At 39.7% G+C, this 18,448-nt stretch overlaps 1 protein-coding gene across 3 annotated transcripts in view; it reads left to right on the top strand.

Moving 5' to 3' along the window:
* The window catches only part of GCGR (glucagon receptor), a 39,348-nt gene that overhangs the window by 1,805 nt on the left and 19,095 nt on the right, over nucleotides 1-18,448 (top strand). The window lies entirely within an intron of this gene.

Below are 18,448 nucleotides of genomic sequence, written 5' to 3'. Positions count from 1 at the left end.
CAAAGATGGGAGTAGGGAAAGTGGGGGAGGGGGGATTAACCATCTCCCTTCTAATCAAGGAGCAACATCCAGTTTACGTTGCGGCAAAGTGGGAGTGCAGTGGACACTGTTATCGTCCATTCAGGCGATTTGGTCTAAAATTTCTAGATGTATAATATAATCTCACAACATCCTCTGGTAAAATTAAGAAGGATCCTAGGATAGTATCCTTGAGGTGTTTGAGTTCACATTCAAATTAGAGATGTTAGAAATGATTTTGCAGTGGGAATGAATTCCTGGCCCATCTAAATATTGATGTTTGAGAGTGGACCCTGTCATGGCTGGGTTTACTGTCAATATTATTCTTATCAATATACCATTTCATACAAAACTTTCTAATGTGTCAGGAGTATCAGATAATAACCTTTGGTGCTCTTTGTAGCAGGATAATGGAGTGACAGCAAAATCCTAACCAAGTTGGTAGCTGATGTTTTTTTTGGCACTGTTGAGTGAGCTGTTCCATTGACATCCTTAGTGAGAGCAAGGCTGGAGTTTATAAGGATCTGATCATAGGGATATTTCAATGTATCCTTTCTTCATTGTCAGGTAAAGTCCAGATTTACAGCAATTTTATCAATTTTTTTAGCCATACATGAAGAACAGATTTTGTTTTGTTTGGTTTGGTTTCTAGAAGTAGTTCTGACCTCTGAACTTTAGTCCTGACAAGAATGAGAAGGTTTAGGTCATAAGCCCATATTTTTGCTAAACTTGTTTTCTTCTTTTCAGCTGTGACAACATTTTGGTTCTTTTTAGCAAATTCTTAGAAAAGCTGCCTTTGAGCCAATAGTTCCCTTTTAATTTATTATTTGGTTTTCTAATATGAAATGGAGCACTGACATGACCTTAAAATTCCTTGAAAGACTTTTTCCTGTTTCTCAAAAATCGAGTCCCTGCCCCTCTGTCCCATTGTAGCATGGACTGGAAATTTTGTATATGTATTTATGTTATACACCAATGTCTTTCAAAAGGGAAAAAGTGGAACAAAATTATGGAAAGGTCTAGACTGGTTTTAATACTAAAGCTGTACAGTAATACATAGTAAATAAATTATACAGAAATATAAGTATTCATATTATTTGTGAAAAATAGTATATTAGTTATTATCTGATAGGTATGCCACTTTTTAAAGGACTTTTAATTATTTGAACAGTTAGCATCAGGGATTCCATGTCTGGGACGTAACATTAGCACACTCTCTCTCCTTCTCCCTCCCTTCCCCCCTCTATATCTGTCTCTGTCTGTCTGTCTGTCTGTCTATCTATCTATCTATCTATCTATCTATCTCTATCTATCTATCTATCTATCTATCTATATCTATATCTATATCTATATCTATATCTATCTATCTATCTATCTATCTATCTATCTATCTATCTATCTATATATCTATATCTATATCTATATCTATATCTATATCTATATCTATATCTATATCTATATCTATATCTATATCTATCTATCTATATCTATATCTATATCTATATCTATATCTATATCTATATCTATATCTATATCTATATCTATCTATCTATCTATCTATCTATCTATCTATATATATATATATACCTACACACACACACACACACACACACACAAATGCACACATGTGTCTAGTAGCATCTGGATTTTACAGCCCATATCAGTAGCCCTAATAGCCCAAAGAATATATCTGTACTGTATTAACATTATTTCCCAGTCTGGTGCCTTGCCAGTACACTAGACTACAACTCCCATTCTCCGTAGCCAGTTTTGCATTCTAGCTCTCCCTGCCTCAAAGCTTTAAATGGGTAAGAGGAGATGCATGTATCAAATCTGAAGAAAAACAGGCTGCAGAAGACGATTACAGATTCCAAGCTGCATGTTGCCACTGAAATTATAAACATTTTCAGAGACCTCTCTCTTCTCTATCTTGAACTGTTCTATCTCTGCTTTATATGCTCCTTTTTTAACTGAAAGTTGTCTAATATGGTTTGTAGATTTCCCATAATCTTTGCTTTCTTTATCTTGAGTATAATTCATTAAAACCTCCATGACTTGGAAAAGATCACCACTGTTATGGTTGCAAACATAGCAAAGAATCTGTTCTGTGCACGTACCAAATGATCCCGGTTGTAATAGAGAAAGGTCATGAGGCCATCCATGTTCTCATCTAATGTAACTGAACTCATATTGGAACATTGTTGATATCATACTTCCTCATGTCACAATTAGCATGAACCTGAGAGTAAACCCTGGGAATTAGGGATGAAGCAGAATTAGCTTTTCTGTTCTCTGTCTGACTCTTTCCCAGTATTTAATTTATATATAATTACATTTATATTTTTTATAATTAAATACTGAATTTAATCAGATCTGGAAGCTTTCACTGATTCTTTCTGTATGTACTTAGTGATAAAGTTTTCTTTAGATAACTAGAATTTTTAAAAAGCACGAACCCCATCTATTGAAGTATATATGAGATATGATACACTATCTGCTTATTAGAGGGAGTTTATTGCATCTGTGCTGAGTTTTAGAGCTAGTTAAATGGTTGTGCAGCTGCTCCACTGTGTGGCCAAATCAAAGATTATTAATCCCCCAATATTTTTCACAGTACTCTTGATATTTTACCATGCCATTGAAAATGCTTGATCACTAGTCTTATACCATCGTGGTAAAATCTTAGCTTGGGCTGGAAAACTTTGACTTAGCTTGCGTTAAAAGCATAGTTACCTGACTTCATCACTGTTCCGTTACACAAGAAGGAACAGATTCATTCAATTCAGAAACTTCCCAACTTTGCATTAGAATCTGTGGCCTGATCAGAACAAGTTGCAATTCAAATGAAGCATTGGACAATCTTTTATATGTTTACTTAGAATAAGTAACCCTTTGTGCAGTGGGGCTTCCAGTAAAGCATGCCTGTGATTCCAGATGAGCAGAGCAATTCTATATTCAGAGCATTTTGTGATTCCACAGAGTGGCTGCTTTGCTTGCACACCTGCAGAACTTAATAAGTGTGGTAGGAACACCAGGGGATGTCCTTCTTGTATCTTTCCTGTTGTTGTTTTCCCTCAAGAGGAAAAAAAAAGTTTCATTTGGTTTGGCACATTGTGAAAGGTTAGAGGTCTTTGGCTGCATCCCTAACCAAAGCCTATTTTGTGCTTTTACTAAGGTCGGGATTTCCTAACCTCAGGAGAGCCAGCTATGAAGTCTAGTGGGGAGTAGGGGAACTATGAAATTGAGGATAGAAACAAAATACCCTGTGCCACTAAGAACAGCACTTAAAGTCCTAACTCTGTTCTTCAGTTGGGTAGGCTGTGATTATAGCAACTCTAGTTAAGCAGATAAGGAGTGTTCAGTACTCCAGACACAAGAGACAGAGAGCAATTCCACTTTTGTGTTTGTATATGGAGATCCAAACATAATGATGAAAGAGAGGAAGGAGGGGAGGTAATCCATCGCCTGTTCATGTTCATTTTTTATTCTTACCCTTTTTATACTATCATTACAAGTAAAGAGCAATTTATACATCAATTCCAAAACTGGCATTAATTACCCTTAATTAGGAAGCATTTCATGAGAATGCAGATGTTACCATACTTGCAAATCCAAGCTTGAATCTTCCTTGAATGCTGATGCCTCTAAGACATCACAGCCTTGTTGTCAGAGAATCAAAGGGGTTCTGTAGTGATTGGGAAGAGAATTGTGACTTCAACTTCTCCCCCCTTCAGAGAAAGATCTGGCGGTCCTATAGGATATCATTTGAGAAGGCTTTTCATGGCTAATTGTTTCTTGAAAATGTTCCAGTATTTGGGGGAGCAACATTTTTACTGCTGAGGTTCACTTTCCTTTGTGACTCATCTGCAGAAAATTGCATGAAAGGCATTTGGGGAGGGGCATATTTCCCTGGACCCTAGAAAAGAGGAGCCCCATCCAAGTTATAGCCTACTACTTGCAATGATCCTCCTGATCAATACTTTTCATTCAGGGCAGTAACACTAACCAATAAAACAGTTAATCCTAAGTGTTATTTGGAGTTCCTCACAAAATCTGATCAGGAGCTGTTGTTTTCAATGTCCCACAAGAAGAAAAAAATCACCCTCTTCCCAAATTACATTGACCCAGGATGCAGCAAGAAGAAAGTTGCAAGGGGGAGGAGAGAAAATCCAGTGAACATTCTGTCCCACTGCAGCTTCTGAAAAGTTTGGCTTTGTGCCACAATTGACTGGGCTTAAAAAATAGATGGGGTTGTGGCTACCCAGTTCTTGCTTCCTGTCTGCCTGTCTGTCTACCTGTCTCATTCAATCTGTTTTATGTAGCAAACTAGGAGAGACTAATTTTATCAGAGGTTTCATTTGTTTGCTTAGACCAAGGGTCACACAAGATTTGAAGTTACCAAATGTCCCACTCTCTAACAGTTAGTTTTTTTCCCTTTGACAGAAGGTATGAATGAATTAATTTTGACAAGTATTTATTTTTTATATTTCTACTTCTTCGAGTAGAACTAAGAAGTACAGTACATACGATTCATCTCTCTCTTTTATATACCTAACACCTGTGATGCAAACTACAAGTAATTCTTGTTTAAGGATTGCCTTACTTAGCAGTCATTCACAACAGTGATAAAAATATAACTTTATACCAATCCTCACATTTATGATCTTCAGAGGTTTGTAAATCAAAGGAAGGCTGAAGTAAGTTCATAAACACAGTTGTGGTTACATGTTTATGTAAATTCTGAGGCATCCAGGCCAAAGGTGCTTTTTCCAAAAACGCTGCACTTTGTTTTTCCTTGAAGACGCTTTGCTTCTCATCCAAGAAGCTTCTTCAGTTTTGACTTTTGGAAAAAGCACCTTTGGGACAATTGCAGTTACATTTAGCAACCCTCTTTGCTTAACAACCAAGTTGTTGTTCCCAATTTTGGTCACTAAACAAGAATTAACTGTAGGTTGAAAGAGAATTAACTGCGCAAGTAAGCTTCCTGACTGGGTATTTTTGTACCAGAATATTCCAGGCTGCATCCTTACTTTTGGCTGTGCTTCTTATAGATGTGGCAGATGAACTTTAGCCCCAAATTGTCTACTTTTGTGCAGTGAATAACAACCCAACATACTTTAGGATTTGAGCCCTAATATTGACAAATTTACTCTAGAGCTAACTTGCAACAAACAAACCCACCCGCTTTGGATGTGTATTTCTCCTCCATCGGTGTGGATAGCCAACTGGTTACTTTCGATTGCTATCCCTTTCTTTGTCAAAGGCCGAAGGAGTGATTGCTGAGCTACTGCCACAGGGCTACATGGTTTCCTGAAAAGCCTTGGAGCGATGGGAGGCCCCAAGCCAGGGTCCTTTGGATCCCATCTCATCCTCTCCCTGTTGCCCTTTGTGCCTAGGTTCCAGGCTGGGTTGTGTCAACAGAGTGATTGCAAAGAGTTCTGTTTGAACAGGCCTTACTCACCATGAGACTTTGCAGCTTGGGAAGCAGCCTCAGAATAACAACTCCTGTTGTGTCACCAATCCCTGACCTACCCGGTTGGATGAGAGCCATCATCAGCACTTCCTCCAATAAAGTCAAACTGACGGGGCTAGTTTTACATTGGAATGACAGAGCTGTGACTTCCCCTTCCCATCTCTGATGGTTTCTTCCCATCTTATAAGATTACAATGAAGGTTGTAAGATTACTGCTTTGGTTTAGAAAAAGATTAGGTAGCGGTCTTTGAACACGAGCATGTACAAATGTGTCACCTCCCTACCCCACTCCCATGAGTGCTAGTGACTATAGCTCTTCTTCCCAATAGTACTGTCTTGCCTAGGCAAAATAGCAGTGGACCTTGTTTTCATGCCCCCGAGTTGTTGATTTTGAGGGGGGGTGGTGGAAAGAGTAAAGCAAAGGGAACTGGAGTGCAATGGAATATTCAGACAAAAGCTATGTGACCCATGAGCTCAGGGAACTGCCAAGATGCACGCCATCCAGGCCTCCTTCTGTAACTCATGACGTTGGAGCCAGTGCTCACTACAGGATACCTGGCTGGGATAACTGGCCAGGCCTTGGCACGCGAACTCTCGTTAACCAGCTCTTCACCAGCTGTGCTGGCCAGTCAACCCGTGTTCTTCCGTCTCAGCAAGCTGTCTTGTTGGAAAGTGCAGCTGGTTCTTCAGCAGCTGAATCAATCATTGATCCTGAATTCATGGAATTGGAAGGGCCCCAAAAAACTCAAATCAGAATCGGCAGGCCTTCAGCGATGTTCCAAATCTTGATCTTAAATTTGGACGTTTTCCTTCCTGAATTGATTTAGGGACAAGATTCCCACAGTATATAAGATCAGAAGAAAAGTTATTTGTGCTCTAAGGCAGGCAAACAAAACTGGAATTGGAGACCAAAACTGTGGTAGTACCAAGCCCTATTCAGATGAGAAGTTACTGTAGAAACCTCCCCCACTTTAACATTTTCCGTATGCATGGATTTCAATTCATAGCATGCCTTCCAGCAAAATGGCCATTACTATGAATTCAGGGAGTTAAAGCCTACGTATCTGGAGGAGCCTGGATTGGGGGAAAATACTCCCAGATTGTAAACCGTGTACAAAGAGTCTCCCCTCTGACCGTTCATTACAGTGACCAATGTGGGCAAATTCCAAACTCAATTACTTCTTATTCTTGGATTCCCATCATATATCCAGAGAAGGTACTCTTGGTTTGCATAGGAGGGATAAAATAGCAGAGCAGAAGAGCTAGAATCTTGGAAGAGCATCTCTTCTGTACAATATCCTAGTATCGCTGTTTCAATGCCTGCCTATTCTCGGTAATTGCTAAAGCAACGTCAGCCATTTGTGCTACCGTTTAAAGATGCAGGCCTATGAGAAGTTTGTTTCTCCATCCCAAAATAGATACTATTATCTATCTGCATTTGCTCTCTATCCAGACTGTCTTTTTTTTATCCTATTCTGCTTCCAGCCGAGCGCCAGCTTTTCCTATCTTCCACAGTCAGGCAGTTTTCCATCATTGTATTACAATATAAGGTAGGGACTGATAAGTTATTATGAAGAAGCTCCTCCCCCCACCCCCATTACCTTCCAAATAACATAGCCCATTGGAATGAGCTATTAAAAATCAGAACATTTCAGCCAACCCTAAAGAGCTCCTATGAAAGCTATGAAATACCATTAGCATTATGGTAAAAATTATTGCAAAAAAAGATTGCCGAGTGTCTCTCTTCTTTGGGCTAATCATTCCTGCATCCTGACAACCGGGTAATACCGAAAAATGAAACCATCAGATTTTCTGTTGCTATTTTACACACAGATATAGAAAAGGACTGGGTCGAAGGGATTACCCATCTGGCCATGGGGTTGTAGAGCTGTGTCAATTGATCCACTGTCATTTTTTCAGCCTGTTGTTTATATCCAGCAACCTGCCCGCAAGGCTAGTGAAGGAGAATGAAAATCAGAATTAAGGAGCAAGAGCTGAGGTGGAAAAGCAAGTGAGAAGAGCAGAGAGGCCAGCTGTTGAACACCTGCCAATGATGGATCTAATGAGCTTCCCCTTAAGGGGGTTAGCTAAAGCTATTGGATCTCTATGGTTGGGAAAAAGCCAACCCCACACACGCCATCGCATCAATTCTTCCTCAGAGCTTCCCTTCACTCGCAGCCAAGCAAGGAAGCCCCTGCTGGGTTGGATTGTAGCTTCCATGCCAACCCAGCCATGGAGCTTGTGCCATTAACGCACTAGGGGCTAATCCCGTAGCGTCTTAACAAGAGAGGACACCCCACTTTCTTCCTATTCCTACAACCTTTATCTTGAGCACTGAAGATCAAGCATTAGTGAAATGTGCTGGCGCCTGTGTGTTGTTGCAGGTGTGATGGCGTATATGTGAGAAAGTAAGAGAAGAATCAAAAGTGGGAAGCAGCTCTGATCTTGCTTGTCTGCGAATGCCAGCATCCTTCCATAGCACGGGCAAGGGTGGATGGTGCGGTACAGGTAGTCCTCGACTTACAATAGTTCTTTTAGTGACTGCTCAAAGATACAGCATCACTGAAAAAGGTGACTTATGACAATTTTCCATACTTACAACTAGTGGCGGGATTCAGCTGGTTCACACCGCTTCGGTAGAACCGATACCTATTTTTTTGCTGAGTTTGGCGAACTGGTTAGACATGTTCCGGAAAATCTGTGTTTTCCGGAACACATCTGGTTTTTGTTCAACTTTCTTCCATGATGGTGGTGGAGGAAACCTTTCCCAAAAGCTCAAGAGAGGACAACAGAAACCTTCGATCACGTCGCTCAGGCGAAAACTGTCTCAGGTGGCGTGGCCTGCGCATAAGGCAACAGCCCAGAGCCAAAGCACTGGTGAAGCACCAGAGGGGTTGGGGAGGGTGCTGGAATGAGCAGGCATCCTGCCTGCAACGCCCATGTTGGCTGCCCCTTCCTAGCCAGAGCTGGAATGCCACTGTGTTTAAGTGCCGGTAGATGCCAGCCTTCTCTCTGGTGGGCCTGGGCAATTCCTGGAGACAGATGAGCCCATTTCACCTAGATGCCCTTGCTTCCTCCAAGCATTTCTTTGCCTACTTGATTTCCAGCTGTGTTGCATTTCTCTGTCGCGTTTCTCACCGTTGTGTGCAGGGAAACAGAAGTTCGTGGGACTAAAAAGAAAGTTCAATTCAATTCCAAATTCACAAGATCTTGTTTTTGTTTGTTTGTTTGTGAGAAATCGGAATTGATTGATTGAACTTTTTTTTTTTTTAGTCCCACAAACTTCTGTTTCCCTGCACACAATGACGAGAAACGTGAAGGAGAAATGCGATGGAGCTGGAAATGAGGTAGGCAAAGAAATGCTTGAGGGAAGCGAGGGCATCTGGGCAGTGGTGGGTGAGAGAAGCTCTGTGGCGCGGCACTGCAATGGAGAAACGGGCAACAGAGCGGCCGGCGCAAGGGAACAAGGAGGCCACTTCCCTTTTTTCTTCTTCCTGCTTCTCCCCCCCCCCCCTCATGCCGGCTGCTCCATTTCCTGTTTCTCCATTGCAGTGCAGCACCCAGGATCCACTTTGATAGTGGGGAGGTAATTTAACAACTGGTTCGCCCAGGGTCAGGCTGGCCATCACGGGAGGCCTGTCCTGCATGTGTGGCAAGCTGGAATATGGGGATGGGCCACCCCTCCCACGATGGCCAACCTGACCCTAGGCGAACCAGTTGTTAAATTATTTGAATGCCACCACTGCTTACAACCGTTATAGTGTCCCCATGGTCACATGATTTAAATTTGGATGCTTGACAACTGGCTTACAATTATGACAGTTGCAGTGTCCAAGAGTCATATAATTGCCTTTTGTGGCCTTCTGACAAGCAAGGACAGGGGGGGAACCAGAGTCACTTAAGAACCATATTATTAATTTAACAATTTCAGATTCACTTATCAAACGTGGCAAGAAAAGTCGTAACATGGGTCAAAACTCACTTAACAAAATTTCTCACTTAACAACTTAAATAATTTTGGGCTCCATAGTGGTCGTAAACTGAGAACTATCTGTGGTTCATTCAGTAACCAAAGTTAGGACTTTTTTCCCCCCACACTTGCATCTGTTGCAGCATCCCCACAGTCAGGGGGTCAAAATTCAGACACTTGAAATTGACTCATACATATGATGGCTGCAGTGTCCCAGGGTCGTATGATCACCTTTTGAGACCTTCTGACAAGCAAAGACCACCCTAACCTCTCCCTGTAGCACTCTGCCAGCCAAAACAGGGCATGCCCCCCCCTGCGCCCCGTTTTTGACCTGGATGGCCTCCTGCAGCACTAATGCAGGAGGCGTCTGTCCTGTCACCCTTCCCCCACTTTCCGGCTGGCCTGCAGAGGAGAACTACAGTGCTGATCCGGCCTTCGAAGAAATCCAGTTTGGCACCCCTGCTGTAGGCTTTTTATAAAAACATGGAAGACTGTATGCCCGGGTTTGGGGCCCCAAGTGTGTTAAGAGGCCCATTTCCTGACTAACATCCATAGTAACCGTTTTACTTGGTGCCGTGGATATTTATTCTGTACTGTTTTCATAGTTTTAATAGTTTTTACGTCATACGATGCATGCTGCCCTTGATTAGAGGGGAATCTATAGAAATCAAGTAAATAAATATGTACTCAGAGTAGGGCTATATGATGAAAATCTGTATTTTTCCCGTTATCTCTTTGCAAAGGTCCGTTCCAAAAGAATTGACTAGAATTGTTCTTCTGTATACACCTATGTTTAAGTAAGCAACATTGATATTCAGAGTAAACATGCATGGGACCAAGCTGTACTTGTGTTACTGAAAGAGGGGAGAGGGATAGCCTCTGAAATCAGGGCCACACTTTTTTTAAAAAAAATCTTTATTGGTCATATTTGCACAATTAAAAACATATTTTCACTCATTGCAGAGTGTTTGTAACCATGTTCACTCACATTGACATATTCCTAACTATGTAAATTGTTACTATGTATTATTACAATTATGTTTACATTCAATTTGTAACATATATTCATATATTTACATAATTATTTACATAGTTATGCACAATATTATTTCATCTTACTATAACCTTTCTTTCATTTATCTACTTTACGTCTACCTTCTAGCCAGTTGTACCATAGGTTCCAAATTTCATGGTACTCTGTTTCTTCCCTCTCTTTTATTTCCATAGAAAGCCTGTCCATTTCTGCGCATTCTAGAATCTTTTTTATTATCATGGTCTCGGAATATTATCACATTTCTAATTCTGGGTGTAGGTACCACACTTCTTAATAAAATAAATAGGAACCCTACAAACATCAAAGAGAGCAGATCCTGAAATTGAAGCATCCAGCAAAGAAGATCTGTCTATTCTGTCTGTCTGTCTCACTGACTGTATCTCTCTCCCTCTCCCTCCTCCCTCCTCACTTTCTGTCTCATTGGTCTATCTGTCTATCTATCCTATCTACCTTTTATCTATCTATCTACCATCTATCTATATCCATCTATCTATCTATCTATCTATCTATCTATCTATCTATCTATCTATCTATCTATCTATCTGTATCTTTTATATATCTATCCTATCTACCTTCTGCCTGTCTGTCCATATCCATCCTATCTATCTTTTATCTCTATCCTATTCTTTATGTCATGCAAAGGTGACAAAACATTAAAAGTTTAATTCAACTGACAGTCACAAGAACCAATGGCATTTACTGGAGAGTTCTTCAAAAACCCAAATGAGAAGCCGATAATATTTAAGATAAGTGTAATTAAAACTAGTCTGTAATCATAAGATTAATAATTAATTTGATAACTTTGCAGAAAGATCCTATAGGATGTGAAACCCCGCATCCAAAATAATAACAACGGCATAACATTTTGCCACAAACAGAAAAACTTATTAAAACAGAAATTATGAAATTATAGAATAAATTACAGAAACAGCATTAAATCAGTGATAAACCCTTTTTAAGCTTGGTAAAAAGTTACTTCTCAGAAGTCATGTGAAGTCATGTACTATTTCTGATTGCCTTTCTACATTCTCTTGCTATTGAGCATGGACCTAATTTGGAGTTTTACTCCATTTCTTCTGTTATTGTTTTTTTTAATAATTATTTTTCCTAGATCTTAAGGTCTCCTTTTGTTATTAGTGATGGAGTTCACTCTCTGTCCAAAGAAGTGCAGAGGTTACATTTTTATCACTGTAGTGGACATCACTCTCTTCTTCTCCATAGAAAAATCTAGTAATACAAAGTATATTAAATAATGATACTAACTCACATTCCAGGTTGTATCACTCTAGCAGGCAGCAGCCAATAGACTGAGAATAGAAAAAGTTGAGTGTAATAACATACCATTACACCATTTTTGTTTTATTAAAAGGTTATGGGGTAATGAAAGAAGATATATAAAATAGCCACAGATTTCTTGCTCTAGCCTTATTTCTGCATTACTCTTGGATAGTTCTGAAAAATACTATAAGGTGCTTAATGGAGGAAAAATCTCTCCTTGACTATTAAACCAGCTAACTAAAATGGAACTTCCATGTAACACAATAATAGCACCATGTATTTGTCCACAAAATGTTTTAAGTCAGGACTGGACTGCCATTTTCAGGGTCAGAGCTGCACTTTAGTGTCTTCAAAATCTTTGGAGTCCTGAAAATTGCAGGAGGGGTCATACAGATGCTGTGATCAGGTCATTTTTTTTTCCAAGAAGAAATTAAGGCAGAAAAAATAGTGTTAACGTGCTTATATTTCCCCATAATAAACATGTTTATTATGCTCTTCCCTCCAATTAAAAATATGATAGCACTACCAAAAATCAATGGCTTCGATGTCAAGGTTTGGCCAGGGTAATTTGGTGATACTCCAAGGAGTGCAAATTGGGATTCACACACCATGCTCCATTTGTGTGGCTTTGAAATGCTGTGCTAAGCCAAGAATGAGAAACCCAGCAGCTTGAAGCGAGAGATTTCAGCTACCCCAAAATATGTTCTTGGTATGCAGAATCTCTTCCAGGAGAGAGGAATACTGCCTAACTTTCCTTTGTTTCTTTCCTGTAACAAAATCTATGTAAATGCCATGGGTGCTAAATTGTTCAGGGATTCCTGCTTGGTGCTCCTGTTAAGTTTGATTCTGGGGACTTATTTCTGGAACTGTAAATGGATCCGGGCAAAGATGGGAATTGAGAGACATTTTGGAGGGACATGGCTTGGCTTGGTGGGAGTGGCTTGGTGGGCGTGGCAGGGGAAGGATACTGCAAAATCTCCATTTCCACTATATATATGTTTTCTTAAGTTTTTGCGGGTACTTCCATGTATAGTATTCAGCCTTGTTTGGGTATTTTCCCAGGTCATTGTAGTTGTGCTTTTAAAGTTGTAGCAACGTTTCGGCAGAATCTCATCTGCCATCATCAGGCTTCTGTATAGTGTTCATCTGTGAGTCAGACTTTTACAGTGGTTTCAGATTTGAATTTGGGGCTGCCCAAATTTACTGTAAAAGACTTAAATTTGGCAGCCCCAAATTTAAATCTGAAACCACTGTAAAAGTCTGACTCACAGACGAACACTATACAGAAGCCTGATGATGGCAGATGAGATTCTGCAAACGCTGCTACAACTTTAAAAGCACAACTACAATGACCTGGGAAAATACCCAAACAAGGCTGAATACCATACATGTAAGTACCCGCAAAAACTTAAGAAAACATATATATATATAATTTGTTTTCGTAGATTTTCACGGGTACAGGTGTGTAGGTCTAGGTGTGTTCGGGTATTTTCCCATGTAAGATTAAGAGTATCTTGGCTCCAAATCCTTAAGGCATCTCCTCCAACAAAATCCAGCCAGATAGATATATTTTTTGTCCTCTCCCTTCCGACTTATCCCATAAAGCTAGTTTTACCTGAAAAAAAAAACAGGTTTCTCAATATCCGTTTGTTAATTCCGTCGGGAGGGAGAGTAAACTTTCCTTTCAGCACCTCAGAATTGCCGCTTACTTTCTCTTATGGAAAGAATCATCCAAAAAGCCATCACTTCCAGGAATTAAATTAAATATATCTCAGAGTCCTGGATCGACCAAGAAGACTTTCACTTTTAAAAACTTTCTCCTCTTCCTCCAGCGCATACTTGCCCAGCTGCCGGCTTCTTTGTGGCGGCCATTACAGACCGCCGCTACGCCGTCTTGGTAAAAGGAGGTTCTGCCGGCCAGGGAGGGGGTCTGCAATACCCCCAAACCCTTTTCCGGATCCCCCCTACCTTCAGCTGCCCCTGCAGGGCAGCCTTGCTCCGCACCCTTTCGGATCGGAGCCCCAAAAACGGCTAGCGCGGCAGGGATCGCGCAGCTTCGCGAATCCCTACCGCTCGCAAAGCCGACAAACCGGAAACCCCCCTAATAATCTAATATTTAGGGAGAGGATAGAAAGGCATCATACTCTGATTAGAGATTTCAGGAGAAATTCTTTTTTTTTCAGTATAAGAAATGAGATAGAGTGATAAGCTCCTAAGCATGTAAAAGTACACTGACTTCCTTTGGTTTTCATTTATGACACAACCTAGCAGGTTGTGGTTTATTCAACAAACCATGGCTAAAATGATGTACAAACCTAGTAACAGCCCGATTCACTTATCATGTTAAAATATGTGATTTGTTTGTATGTTTGTGGTTTAAGACCAATGCAATTTGGAAAATTCCTTTGACAAGGACACTATAAATAAAAAAATAAAAAATAAAAATAAAAATAATAAAGGATGGGCAAATGATACAAATTTAATGATTTAAATTAAGATGGATTGAATAAAATAGAATTATGAAGAGTGAAATGTGTGGAGAAGTATATATAGAAGATACAGAATGGTAAATAAAATAGGTAATGATCTGTAAGATGAGCATGAATATAATTAAAGCCCATATAAAGAGAGGTACCGGGGGCCAAGTTACTTTACTAAAAGATTTTTTATATGTTTGTTTGTGTCTGTTTATGTTTTTGAGAAGTATTGGTGAAACCTTTTAGAAGTATAGAAAGAAAATGACGATAATCAAGTCAGAAAGAAATAGAGGACAAGAGATGTTTTTATGTTCATTTAGAAATGGTTTAAAATAGAATTGTATTGTATAAGATAAGGTTTTATCTGACTTGTAAAATTTATAATGGAAAAAGGTTCAAATATGTAATGGTTGATGATGATTTGTTTGTTTTTGAAATTAATAAAACTTGTTTTAAAAAAAAAAGAGTATCTTGGCGACATTTCGGCGAGGTCCCACTCGCCATCCTCAGGCTGGTGCTTTCGGCTTCGTACCTGCTTGCACTGGCACGAAGCCAAAAGCACCAGCCTGAGGATGGCAAGTGGGACCTCACCGAAATGTCGCCAAGATACTCTTAATCTTACACGGGAAAAGACCCGAACACACCTAGACCTACATACATACATACATACATACATACATACATACATACATACATATATACATGTATATATATATGCCGTGACCATCATTTTCTTTTGATGGTCTTCTTTTGATCATTTCCTTTTGAGTACAGGGTTCCCCCTGTCTCCATCCTCTGAGACAATGGCAGAAATCAGTAGGCTTATTGTAAGAAATTTTATCCTGGCTAGGATTAACAGAGAGGTTCTATTTTTCACAGTTAGGTTCTAACTTTATTATTAGCATTGAAAAACAAATTTCTTCAAGATCATCCCGGATGATGAGGTTTCACCCAGTGATATACCCAGAGCTCACTTAATCTTGTTTTTGATTTCTAATCCTTGTCCTATGCACACTCCTGTCTTGCGATACATTGCTAAAATGTACAATGGGGCTAATTCCTTATATAATCATCACCAAACACCATCTCTTTGGGATGCTCTAATAATGAATTCCTGCCGTGGGCGGTGGGGTCAGAGCAAGGTCTCTTCCAGCACTTCCATTCCCATGGCGTTATAATTTATTCAGAAAGGAATCCCAGAGTAACTAAGGGTGTTCTCAAATGGAGGGTTGTTAGTATTGCCAACCGTAGTTGTTCTATTTTAAAGTAAAACTCACCCCATACATTTCAGAAGGGTAAAAAAGGGAGTCCCTGCAGATCTTATTCTGCTAGACACTGCTGACTGTAGCGGGCAGTGCTCATCCATTAAGCCAGTGCTGTCCAAAGCCGTTTCCACAGTCATGTGGCCAGCATGATGTCAATATTTCAGAAATATAGTGATTTATTTGTTTGCATGTTGACTATCAGAGATGGGAAAACTGTATAATACAGGCCCTGGATAGCATCCATTTTTAATGCCACCAAGTGGTTCATCCATACTGCACCAAAATTGGTAGATAAAACTTTCAACAGGAAGTGTTAATTTTTTTTAAAAAGGGAACAAAATAGAGGTGTAGTGCACTATCAAAATTTAGTGCATTGATTTGGTCCATTAATCACCTAGCCAAGTCTGAAAGTCTCAGTTCTGGCTTTAGGAATCACTCACTAGGACCTTGTAAGCCATGGGTTCCACTCCATCTCCAAATTTTGAAAAGTAAAATTAGAGCTTCTCTGGCCATGAGGGTTGCCTGCTTTTTGTTATACATCATCCAGATGTTTAGTATAGTGAGCAGTGCTATTCTTGTCCTTTCCTTCATTCTTTAGTCATGGCCTCATGTATTCTCCTGGAACTATGAATCAAAAACCTTCTCAAGATCATTTAGCCTAGTGCTATGATGATCTGTGCAAAGGCAGCTGTACAGTGATACATTTTAGTCTGTGCGTAAAAATAACATTTCAACCAGTGCATCTCCGGTCTCTTGAATGGATAGAATCCAGAGCTCTCTGTCTGATAGGAACCACCAGACATGTAGGTCAAGCCTCCCTCCAGATGGTTCATCAAATTAAATGAGGCTAAAAGTGAAGATAAGACATCAAAAGCAAAGGTAACTGAAACTGTGTTGCAGGATAAGTCACACATTTAAATCTGGACCATGAAGTAATCCCAAAGATACGCATGCAGTTCTCTTTCTTGAACTCTGCAATTCTCTGGATCTAATATGGGCACCTGTAGTTCAGAATCTTGCACAGAGGTCTGACAAATAGGCAGAAAAGAGTTGCTCCTAAAATAAATTTCATTTCCATAACCTCTTTATTTTTCTCCCCTAAAAGTTACTGTTCTACTCTCCTTCCCTTTCAGTAAAGTTGTAGAATGGCACTGACCCATTTCAAACCACATAAACATTTATTTAAGGGGCTTTCTTTCATTTCAACTCCCCCATCCCCAATTTGTGCCTTTAAGCTCTTCCACATGTTCAAAGATGCCCCACTTACTATGTTTGGAAGAGGTCTCAGGATGCAGCATTGGCTTATTCCCAGACCACCTTGGAGATAGTTTTTTTGTCTGTAGCTGTTCCAATTTTAATGTTTTCTGTCTTTCTGCAGCATAAGTCTTGGCATACAAATGATTTATGACCTCTCATTCATGATCTCTGGGAGCAACGTAATAACATTTGTAAACTGCTCAGAGAGTTCTGGAAAGCACTATGGAGCAGTATATAAATCTAAGTGCTATTGCTATCTCAACCAGTGAGAAGATAGGGATTAGCATCTGCTACATTCCTCTTGGCTATTTGAGGCTGCTAAGATGCATCTCTCCTTCTCCATCATTAATTACAACCCTCGATGGCCCTTTTGGCTTGGCTGTAAAAACAAAACAAAACAAAACCCAAGAGAAATATACAAGTGCATTTGCCACGATGATTTCTGCATTTATGCAGCCCAAATAGGGATAACCCAAGAACCCAAGTGATAGCACTCTTCATATACTGTAAAGGATGTCATAATGAAAAAAAAAAGATTGAGACCTATTTAAGGCACACAATAATGCAATTGCCTTCCAGGTGTTTGAGTGTTAAGGGGGTAAAATTCATAATAAGGAATATTTTAACAGTGGAACCAGTTACCAAGAGAGGTGGTGGGCACTCATTCACTGGATGTATTCAAGCAGAAAATAGATAGCCATCTGTCGAGAAATTGTAATTAGGACTCTTGTGCTCAGCAGAGGATCGGATTTGATGGACTAAATGGTCTCTTCCAACTCTGTAATTCTGTGATTCTGAGCTTGTCATGGCAGAAACTTTCATGGACTGGCTTTCACTTCATCAAATGAAACTGAGGAAGTGGACTCTTATCTATTATGCCCTAAATGTGTCAGTCTACAAGGGCCCATAAGACTTCTTTTTGTTTTTGTTTGTTGCAACAGGGCAGCAGAGCTATCTATAACTCTCTGGATAGGTTCAAACAGAGAGAAGAGAACCACCTCTCAAGGATGCACTCATCTGAATGTCTGCATAGAGCAGGGGATTGTGTTTGGTGGCCAAAATAATTCTGTGAGGAGCAATAACCCACCGTGTTAGTCACTAGCAATCTTTGCTGGAAAGTTACACTGGATAACTTGAGATTTTACATGAAGTTTCCTGTCTCCAAATATCTCGTTTAGGCAGGAATGTAGTTGTGATTGTCAAATATTATCAGTTTTGTCACGAGCTTATATAAAACCTGGTCTGGAAGGAGAAAGCCTATTAGGAATTATTGCCTATTATTGTGCTTTCATTTAAATTATACTCTTTATACTTTAATTACTGCCATTAAAGTTTTTTTCTGGAATATCAAGGTTTTGCTGCATTCTTGCAGTTTATAGAATATTAGTTGATGGAAGGAAAAGGCCTAATTTAAAACGTTAAAGAGTTTAAGATTCAAGGATCCAATAATTGGCTAATTTGCTGAAGCAAATACATAGAAAAGATGGAAACAAATGGAAAGAAAGCCTTTGTGATTCATGTTATGTATTGTTTCATAGGTGGATACATTATGATAATGAAGCCTTATGATGCACTAAATAATTTAAATGGGTTTAATCTGTTAAACGTTTTGCTTATTAAGGATGAAATTGGAATGCTCATCTAGTGTAGTTCAAT

Source organism: Notechis scutatus, chromosome 2 (genome assembly GCF_049901735.1).
Source record: "Notechis scutatus isolate UNSWTSFEM ecotype Mainland chromosome 2, rNotScu1.2, whole genome shotgun sequence".
Classification (NCBI taxonomy): Eukaryota; Metazoa; Chordata; class Lepidosauria; order Squamata; family Elapidae; genus Notechis; species Notechis scutatus.
The sequence above is the reverse complement of the archived record's forward strand: the minus strand, read 5'-3'. Positions and strand labels throughout refer to the sequence as shown.